General features: G+C 41.0%; 1 pseudogene across 1 annotated transcript; it reads right to left on the reverse strand.

Moving 5' to 3' along the window:
* Positions 1-682: 682 nt before the first annotated feature.
* On the reverse strand, positions 683-992 carry LOC308617554 (U6 snRNA-associated Sm-like protein LSm7; annotated as a pseudogene). The gene has a single exon. The product of its transcript is annotated as a U6 snRNA-associated Sm-like protein LSm7 (transcript).
* Positions 993-10,118: the final 9,126 nt, after the last annotated feature.

Raw genomic sequence — 10,118 nt, forward strand, 5'->3', positions numbered from 1 at the left:
ATTTCTTTTTCATTTTATCACATGCTCCATAGGCAAAGTGAAAGCTTTCCTCAGTTCTCACTTTGTGAGTAAATTCTGACTAAACCAAAGTAATTTGTTAATTCAGTCATAATATTTCTGATATTCCAAGAAACTATAATAATCTAAATAATAATGGGATTTCACTTAATGCCTGTTCCTTTTACTTTCTTACATAAATTAAGACCCTCTGTCCATCTTTTCTCCATGAAAGTACATAAAGCCAAACCTAATCTTCTCCTGACAGAACACATCCATAAAAATGAGCTTTGAAGTCTGCAGATCACTAAAAGGAATGTTCTGCCTGGAACGGACACAGTTTATAATAGTTGTGAACGTTTAACTTTCCAAAGTGTCCACAAGATTTAATAGCTTTATCCAGCTCTAAAAAAATCATACCCTTCTCTGGCCCTCATTTATCTAGAGATCAGTTCAGTTTATTAGCAAATATTTGTGCTCTGCTATGTGCCAGGCACTGTTCTAGGCTTTGGGGAAACAAAAATTGGTTAAGACATGGTCCATGGTGAAGGGAATCCTAGTCTGTTTAGTAAACAAGCAAAGCAATGAATTAATACATTCATTTTACAAAAAAGTAAGCTATACAAAAAGGAAAGTTCCATTCCTACGGGTGGCCTGAGTCCTGGGGGAGGGACAGCCCCAGCCGCTAGGCATCTTGCTGCTGGATGAAGGGTTGGGGATGGCTTTCATGCCATCCTGCGGGCAGATGAGCACCACAGAGGTGCCCCTGCACACCACCAGGCCCAGCTGCCGGGTGTCCTCTGTGGGCTTGTACTGGTCGTCAGGGTCTCTCATGTACTCGATGGTGCCATCCAGCACAAGGCTGAGCAGCGGGTCAAACCCTTTCAGGATTCCACTGGCTTCTCGGCCTCCCTAGAACTTCACTAGGAATGTCTTGTCATGTATTTGGACAGGTCCAAGATGCTCTCCTTCTTTTTCTTCTCTTTGTCCGCCATCTTGCCCGGCCGCGTCCCTGCCTATCTAGGTTTATATCAGAGGTTGAAAACAGGTAAGCTGAAGACATTTGACCCACGTGGCATTTTTGTTTTTAATCCGGAAATTTCAAATAGAAATATGAGTTTTGGGGTTGTCGGGAAGAGTCAACAAATGTGAAAGAATGGCATTTTGGATTAACTTTCCTGTATGGCTGCTGTTAACCAGAATTAAGAAGCCCTGCTCCCTCTAGAAGGGACACATACTCCCTCAGGCCAGCCTGCTTCACATACTTGGGTTATCTGCCTGACTGCTGGAGGAAGGAAGCCTGTGACCTTGATCTTTACCAAATAATCACAAATAAGGTGGTTTGCTGAGTACAACTGATCACTCGCACAGCACTTATAATCTGTGCTTTGATACTTCTTTGTAATCTAAAGATAAGATTCTTTACTTTAAATTATTAAATTAAATTATTTTAATAAATACAAAACCCAGCATCATTAGTAATGCTGAAGGAGACCCTCAGCAGCCAGGAATGATCTGGAGGTTTCTCTGGTTTCTCTGATAAAAGTTCTAAATATATAAAACTATCTACAGTGAACTGGACCAGATTACTCTATAAAAGAGTAGTTCCTGAATTGATTTTGTTCAAAATGGCAACATACATGTTTATAATGTTTTTGAGATCTTTTCAGCAAATAACCTATAAGTGTCATACATGGGTAAGGAAAAAAATATTTGCTGTTAAGCAGAGAACATCTGTAAAGTAATTGCCCATGTAGTCATAACCTAATTTGAAATGTGTGGGCAGAGCTCTCTATATCTGAAAGAGCCAGTCACTAAAAGCTGAATTCTACAAAGAAGAAAAATGCACTCTGAAAATAAGTTGCCCAGATTCCTCCTAGCAGGTGAATTTAGAACCTGATGTTAGTTTCTGATTGAAATTTTCAGAAAATGAGTACAGCGTTTGAAACTGAAAGTGCAATTGCATTCCTGCCCTTAATTTTCCGAGGTTCAACCACATGAATTTAATTATACATGGTTTATACATTTTAAAAGTTTAAAAATATTTTTTCCAGTTCAATGAAAGGATTATTTTCTAAACCAAAGTATACCAAGAGTTTGTGATGATCTCTTCAAACAAGTAGACTTATCAAGTAGGCTTGTTAAAGCCAGTCAATGATACAATTTTTTCTTGCATTTCCATTTATCAGTATAAGAATGACAATTCTTTCTTAAACAATTGTCAGTATAATTGACAAACTACATGCATTTATTCTTCATCTGTTTGCCATTCTCTGAGTGCTGAGGTGTAAAGGAGGAGTCGTTTGTTGGGGACCTTGAGCTGAATTCATACCTCTGATCTTAATTCAGCCAATGATTATAAGCCAGTGTAGTACCTTTCTGCCTGGACTGGAGAGGGAAAGGAGGACCATCCATAAAGAATCAAATGATTTAAGAATTTGAGCTGCAGTATCAAGTAAAGTTCCAGGGTGCTTATAGTTTGAATGACTAAAAACCCTATTCCATTAACCATTTGCATTGAAGGAAATTGGTTTTCAAAATCTTCTTCTATAAATGTTCTCTTTTCATAATCATTTCCCCCTGATTAACCCAAGAACACATGGCAGAGGAAAAATCACGTCAAAGCTTGGCAGTAAGTTACATTTGCCATTAGCTTGGGATGGATTTCACCCAAGATTTGTAGCTGACCTACCATAGAGATATGGGTAAATTATGTCACAAAAGAACTGCAGGATTGAACTAGAGGTCCCACAGCAGGACCTTTCACAATATTTTACAAAAATTGGATCCTCGAGCAATCTTGCTAGTGGAGCCAACCCCTGGCACATCTCTGCTTTTGTGTTCCTAGCATTTCTGAGGCACCAGTGTCCCCCAATATAATGCACTTCATTCATACCAGCATGCTTTTGAATGGCATCCACTTACACAGTCAGGGTTTTATTCCTTTTTTTTTTTGCGGTACGCGGGCCTCTCACTGTTGTGGCCTCTCCCGTCGCGGAGCACAGGCTCCAGACACGCAGGCTCAGCGGCCATGGCTCACAGGCCCAGCCGCTCCACGGCATGTGGGATCTTCCTGGACCGGGGCACAAACCCGTGTCCCCTGCATCGGCAGGCGGACTCTCAACCACTGCACCACCAGGGAAGCCCTTTTTTCTTTTCTTTTCTTTTTTTTTTTTTTTTTTGGCTGAGTTGGGTCTTCGTTGCTGCACGTGGGCTTTCTCTAGTTGTGGCGAGCAGGGTCTTCTCATTGCGGTGGCTTCTCTTTGTTGTGAAACACGGGCTGCAGGCGCACGGGCTTCAGTAGTTGTGGCACGTGGGCTCAGTAGTTGTGGCTCGCGGGCTCTGGAGTGCAGGCTAAGTAGTTGTGGCGCATGGGCTTTGTTGCTCCGTGGCATGTGAGATCTTCCCGGACCAGGGCTCAAACCTGTGTCCCCTGCACTGGCCAGCGGATTCTTAACCACTGTGCCACCAGGGAAGCCCGAGCGTTTTATTCTTAAGAAAGGAAGAACACAGGAATTCAGAGAACTTGAGTTCTTTCTTGTATGTTGACCTGTATTTGGACAAAAGCCATTCTACTCGGTCTAAATCCAAACAAATTGTCATTCTCCAAACATACTCTTGCGGCTCTTGCCTGTGTTTTTCTCATGTTCTAAAGTATCCATCCCATGTTTCTCACTTCTTAAGCTCCCACTCATCCCTACAAGTAAAGCCTAGCTTCACCTCCTCTGGGAAGTCCTCCATGACGCCCTCTCCCAAGGCCTTCTTTGTCTGCATCAAATAACATTAAATACAATGTAAGGTAATTATTGTTTTATCTGCCTATCTGTCTGTATACAGTGGGTACAGGTGACATGTCTTTCCTATATATTTAGTGCCAAAGGTTGACCTGGGGCTCATAAAACATGTTGAATGAATAACTGAATGAATGAATGAATATACCCATACTAAAATCTCACTAGAATGTTATTTTATTAGAATAAAGACTGCCCTGTTTGTTGCCAGTCAGTATATTGATTCTTATGATTTCCAGACACCTCCTTTTTAAAATCAGGAAAGTGGAAAAGCAAGTTCCCTGCCACCTAGCAGTAGCTTAATAAATATTTCTTGAATGAATGAACATTTTTTAATGAGAAGCTATTTTTTGTATTAGGCAATTCTGCTGGAAATTAAAATGAGAATTTCCTTTACAGAAAATAATCTTTCTTCAACACCATTTAAAAAATTTGAATCCTGTTCCTGAGGCTAAAAGGATCAATGGCACAAGTACAGATAGGGCTTAGCAGCAACACAATTGTAACAGGATAATATCTTTAAAAATTAATTTTGTGCCTTTCTTTTCCCAACCTTCTTTTATTTGACCACATTGCCTCAAAGAGAGCAGGATGATTAGGCTGAGAATAAAAGAGAAGAATGATACGTGTTCAGCTTCGTGGCTCTGAAGCAGGATTTTGCGAATAAAAGGGACATCTTGAGAGAGCCCAGAGATCATGACATAGAAACAGAAAGAGATTAGATGAAGGGCCAAGCCACCAGCCGCCATGATGACAGCACTTAGGGACAGGAATGGAAGAGAAAAGGACCTGACCTGGGGTACCTGTGAAGTACCACAGGGAAGAGGCTTGGTGGAGGTGAAGATAGGCAATATCAGAAGATTCCCCAGCGCTGCTGGAGTTCAGCACCAGGGAGAATCGGAGATTACTAGTCACCACTCGAAAGAACACTGCACGCAGCATAGGCAGAAGAGCTACTTTGTTAATCCTTCTATCAATAGGTGTCCTCATGTCACCTGTGGATTTTCCAACCTAAGAACATTTACTTGTATCTCAAGTCTTTTCTGAATTCCATCCATACAGCCCCATGTAAATAATCCCCCCTTTTTTTTTCCTTTGCAGTACGCGGGCCTCTCACTGTTGTGGCCTCTCCCATTGTGGAGCACAGGCTCCGGACGCGCAGGCTCAGCGGCCATGGCTCACGGGCCCAGCCACTCCGCGGCATGTGGGGTCTTCCCGGACCGGGGCACGAATCCGTGTCCCCTGCATTGGCAGGCAGACTCTTAACCACTGTGCCACCAGGGAAGCCCAATCCCCATTTTTTATTGTCCAGGATACCTGTAAGCCTCCTACCAGTCCCTTAATAGGGTGAATGAGAATCCTTGGCCTCCAGTGATGCTGGAGAATAGAGTGGCATGGAAGAGAGGGGCCCAGCACAGGTACTTGGGGGCCACTGGACAGTGATTAGATAATTACCTTTATTACACATATTTTAAATAGAAGTTGAAAATTTCCTCCATCTCTATATCGATCATAGATAAGATTAGCATCTTACTTTAGAGTCTAATAAATCTGGTCAGAACACGTACAAAGTTCAGATCTTTATCCTGAGTACTGAACATGGCGAGCACACATTCCAGAGAATGTGGACAGATGATCATACGAGGATTGTCCCAGGTACTGGACACATGCAGCCCGAAGAAGACAGGACTTGGATGAAGCCTTTTTTGTGGGTAAGGAAAACTGGAGTTCATTAGTATGCTCCCCTGAACAATGGCACTAGCAGTCAGAGTGGTCCAAAGATGTTTCAAGAACAGTTGGTTGACCAGTTGGTTAGAATGATTCCATGGGACTTCTGATTGGTGAGTGGAATAATTAGCAGCTGGGGTGACTTCTGACTCTGAGAATCTATAAGTCTGTAAAATAAAGATAAAAAGTCTTATTAAATCAACCAATAAACATTTATTGATCACTCACTATATGTCAGGCACTGTGTTCTAAACGCTGGAGATGTAATGGGGCAAAATGACATGCAGCTTACGGTTTAGGGGAGAGAAGCCAGACATTGATCAAATAATTAAACAGATATAAATTTCAGTGGTGACAAGTGTTACAAATAAGAAATCCATGGTGCTGTGAAAGCTTCCATGAGGGCAAGAAGGTGAGGATGGCTCCCTGAGAATATGACTCTTGATTAGAGATCAAGGATGTGTAGGAGCTATCCAGGAGAGGAGGGAAGGGCTGAGCAACCAAGGTCATTGGAAAGAGCAGCCCTGTCTTTCCATTTCCTGGTGGAAAGCAATATGCCTCATTGAGAGAAAATATGGCCTAATTATTAAAAGATAGACTTGAATTCCATATCTTTCACTTATGAGATGTGTGTCCTTGGACAAGTTATTTAGGCTTTCTGCACCTAAGGGTTCTTACCTGTCAAATTAGGAAAATATCTATCTCGCAGCGTTGTTGGCTATGGTAAGTGAAATAATGAATGTAAAATACTTAACCTAAGCCTAATACATAGTGTTTATTAAAATTTGTCTATAATCCATAAATAGACATGATGTGACAATGACAATTTATTAATTGAAGGCAAAACATAAGCCTTTTCAACTGCAAACTAGTACATTCTGGGACATTAAGTATCCCAGCGTTAAGGCTGGGAGCACCAAACCATTAAAGATAGAGAGTGTGAACCATGGTCCACAAACTTGTTATGAAAGCAATCTCACAATTCTTCCTTTTTCTTTGAATCTAATTAAATCTTATTCTTTACCCAGGTCAAGAAATTTTTTTGCTAGATCAAAGAATTCAATCTCAGTTGTGATTGGATTCCTTCCCCCTCCCTAATCTTCAGTCTGTCAAGGTTATTAGTGATTAATTCATTGACAGAGATAGCTTCACCATTGAAGGCAGGCACCTCAACTGACCAAGGTCTCTGTCCGTTTCCTCATCTGGGCACTCACTCCTCGCTGGTGGTGGTGGTAGTGGTGCTTCTTCCTCTTCTTCTCCCCATGCCTCATGAGGGAGGGGTTATGCACAAAAGGATGATTATTCTTACACCTCTTTTCTCCCATTCCCTCCATCTTCTGCCAGTGCCTCCAGTGACCCCAATTGGAAACCAAAGAACAAGGGAGCCTGGTAATGTAATCCTCAAGGGCTGGCCTTCTCCGGCACAGAGTAGGCTAGAAGAGGGCAGATAATGGATGGAAGCAGGGGAAGGGTGATGGTAAGTGTAGTGTAGTCATCTGTGATGAACATTTATGCCATCAAAAGAGATTAGCTATTTTTGAAAAGAAAAAAGCATAGAAATGAAGAAAAGATTAGTAGTTGTTATGGGTGGGGTTGGGAGGGAAAGGGGTGTCTATAAAAGGGCAGCACGAGGGATTTTTGTGGTGATGGAAATGTTCTGTATCTTGAATGTATTGATGCCAATATCCTAGATGTGATATTGTACTATAGTTTTTTTACGACACTACCATTGGGGGAAACCAGGTAAAAGGTACACAGGATCACTAATATTATTCTTAAAACAGCATGTGAATTATAATTATCTCAAAATAAAATGTTTAATTAAAAAAGAAAAAACAGGTTAGCTTAAGATCAGATGCTAGATATTTTCTGGCCTTATATCATCAAAGGAAGTGTAATTATTTGCTTCCCCAAAAGACTGAGTATTGCATTTGGTTTACACAGAAATCTGTAGCTCCTGGGATTTTTACTCAGTAATTGTCACAGAACAAATTGCTTTTTGCTAAAAGGTGCCTCATTCTTCAGCTTGATCACATCTTTAGAATATTTGCTAGATTGCAAAATCCCAAGCACACCCATGAATAGCCTAGGTCTGTTAAGACATTGGCAGAAATACATGCTTGAGCACACAAGAGCAGAGAGGACTGAGGAACAGGGGTCTAGTAGACATAACACAAGGAATAGAGTAGGGAAAGTGAACGCACTTTATTTAAATATTTATTCTCCATCATATTACAACAAGGATTTAAAATGGGTTTCAAACATAATACAATAGGATTCTTCTTAATATGTGAAGAAATCTGGGTGAAAAGAAAACCAATGAGTAACAGTGAGACACGGTCAGGGGTGGGGTTAATACACAACATACAAGCATGATGTCATGTACGCTATGAGAAGTCAATGACTCAGGTGGCCTTTGGCCCTAATTTTCTGACAGCCAGTGCAAAAAAGCAAAACCTGATCTATTACATGCTTATAAGGTAAAATTTGACTTGAAGGAAACCTCTTTGCTGTGTTGTCACAGAGGTGACATTACAGTTTATTCAACATCTTTAGGGTTAATAGAACAACTAGTTTCATAGTTCAATAAAAGCAGTTCTCTCAGGGACCTATATGATGCAGTTTAGATGTACAGCATTCTGGCTTTGATTGGGGGGCATTTTGGAGTATATTCGAAATGGAAGAGTTATATCCTTTAAGAAATAAAAAAAAAATCGTTTTCATCCAATCTGTAGCTAAGGATTAGTGAGGTGGCAAACTAAAATTCCTATAGGGTCCAGGAAGGTAAAATAACTAAGAAAAGTGAGACATCTCTTAAACACATACACACACATACTACAAATACAGTGAAAATGGCCTCCAGTTGGGGAGTTCACTAAGATGTGGTGGAATCTATGCAACCTACAGGCCACTGATCATTACCAGTCTACTGTTACCATAACCAAAATCAGGGCTGGATTTTACCAGAGCTCCTCTTTTTCCTCTATATTCGTCAGAGTTCTCTTACAGAAAACAGAAACCACTCTAGCTATTGTAAGCACGGAGGGCTAAGGGCTTCAAACAGGGAATCAGGTGCTTAGAGTGTGTTAAGGCTGGGCCTCCAGGGCTGACCACCAGAAGAACAATGAAGCACCCATCCCCCAAGGAGGCTGCCAATTCTGCCTCAGTCAGGAAGATGGGAAACAGTTCAGTTTCCCCTGAACTGTTAGCTCTAGGAACAATCTGGAGATTAGGTAGCTACTGACGCTGTCACTGCTGCCTCTAGAGCCATACCCCACGTTTTAAGTCCATGCTGGCAACAAAAATAGTGACCAACAGCTAAAAGGTGCTACTGATCTCACCCGTTGGTCCCCACAAAGCTGCTGTCAGGGATGCTGCTGCAGAAAAACCCAAAGCATCCTTGACGGGCCTGCCACCAGGGGCCTCTGCCTTTTACATCTCCCCTGAGTCCATCTGATTGGTCTAAGCTAAAAGTCACTTCCAGATGCCCAGTTTAGAAATGTCATTTTTAGCTGCCCAGTCTCTGGGGGTAGGGAGGGGTGTGTGGAATACATGCAGAGCAGCAATCTATCTTATCCACCACAATGTATTTTTATGCAAAAATCACCTGAGCTTTTAAATGCTGGTAATTAAATCGATTTTTAATAAAAATTAGCAGGCAGACCAGTAATGTGGGAGTTGATCAAATACATCTGTTAACAGATTCAGCTTCATGGCAAGTAACCAGAGGGTAGTTTTTGGTCCACTTCAGCACATGGAAGAGGAGAAGATTAAGCCCTGCCCCCTCCCCACCAGCCGATATATGAATAACAGTTTGTATGGTGCTGTGCCATATTCAAAGCCCTTAAAATGTATTTATTACAAATGTCGTAAATCTTGAAAAAACAATATTCTACCAACACATAAGTTCATACAGTAGAAGTTACTTTTTCTTTTCTCACTTCCCGCTGTCACTCCCCAGATGTAACTTCAGATAACATTGTGAAATAAATCAGACTTCACCATGTTTGAAGTTGACTCTTCTAGAAGCACCCTTTGTTTCAAGTGGTCTACCAAGAGAAAGCTAGAACCAAGTGTTTGAAGCATTTGGACTCATGTGAGAATCTATCCAACACATATTTGGGAGTTTAACTAGGCTTGTGAGTCTATTGACTAAGGAATGGGCTTACTATTGAAAGCAGAGTTCATATTCAGTCTGGGAACAAATATAATTTCCTATAACATATTTTATAGCTAAGTGAACAAATACCATTTCCTGTATCAGACATGTTTTACAAGCTTTGTGGCAATCTCAGACTTTGTGGTTAATGGTCATATTTATTGCTAATATTTGAAAATCTTAGTGTCGTCCTCTTCTCAGTAAACATGAAAAGACAGGAGCTATAATATATTACATTCTAAAACACTGTAGGCAAATATTTAAATTTAAATTAGACCTTTGTTCCCCTCTGTTGTCTTTCAACAATGTTCCTCGTTTATTGTGCTCCTGTTTTCACCAGAAAGTAAATATTCTCTAACCTTCTCTTTCTTGTCCTATGGAAAAGAGTAATAATCAGCACTTCTCAAAGTACTTGGGTCAACAAGACATTTCCTTCTCAAGGC

This window comes from Mesoplodon bidens (assembly GCF_964165515.1).
Source record: "Mesoplodon bidens genome assembly, chromosome: 5".
In the NCBI taxonomy this organism is placed as follows: Eukaryota; Metazoa; Chordata; class Mammalia; order Artiodactyla; family Ziphiidae; genus Mesoplodon; species Mesoplodon bidens.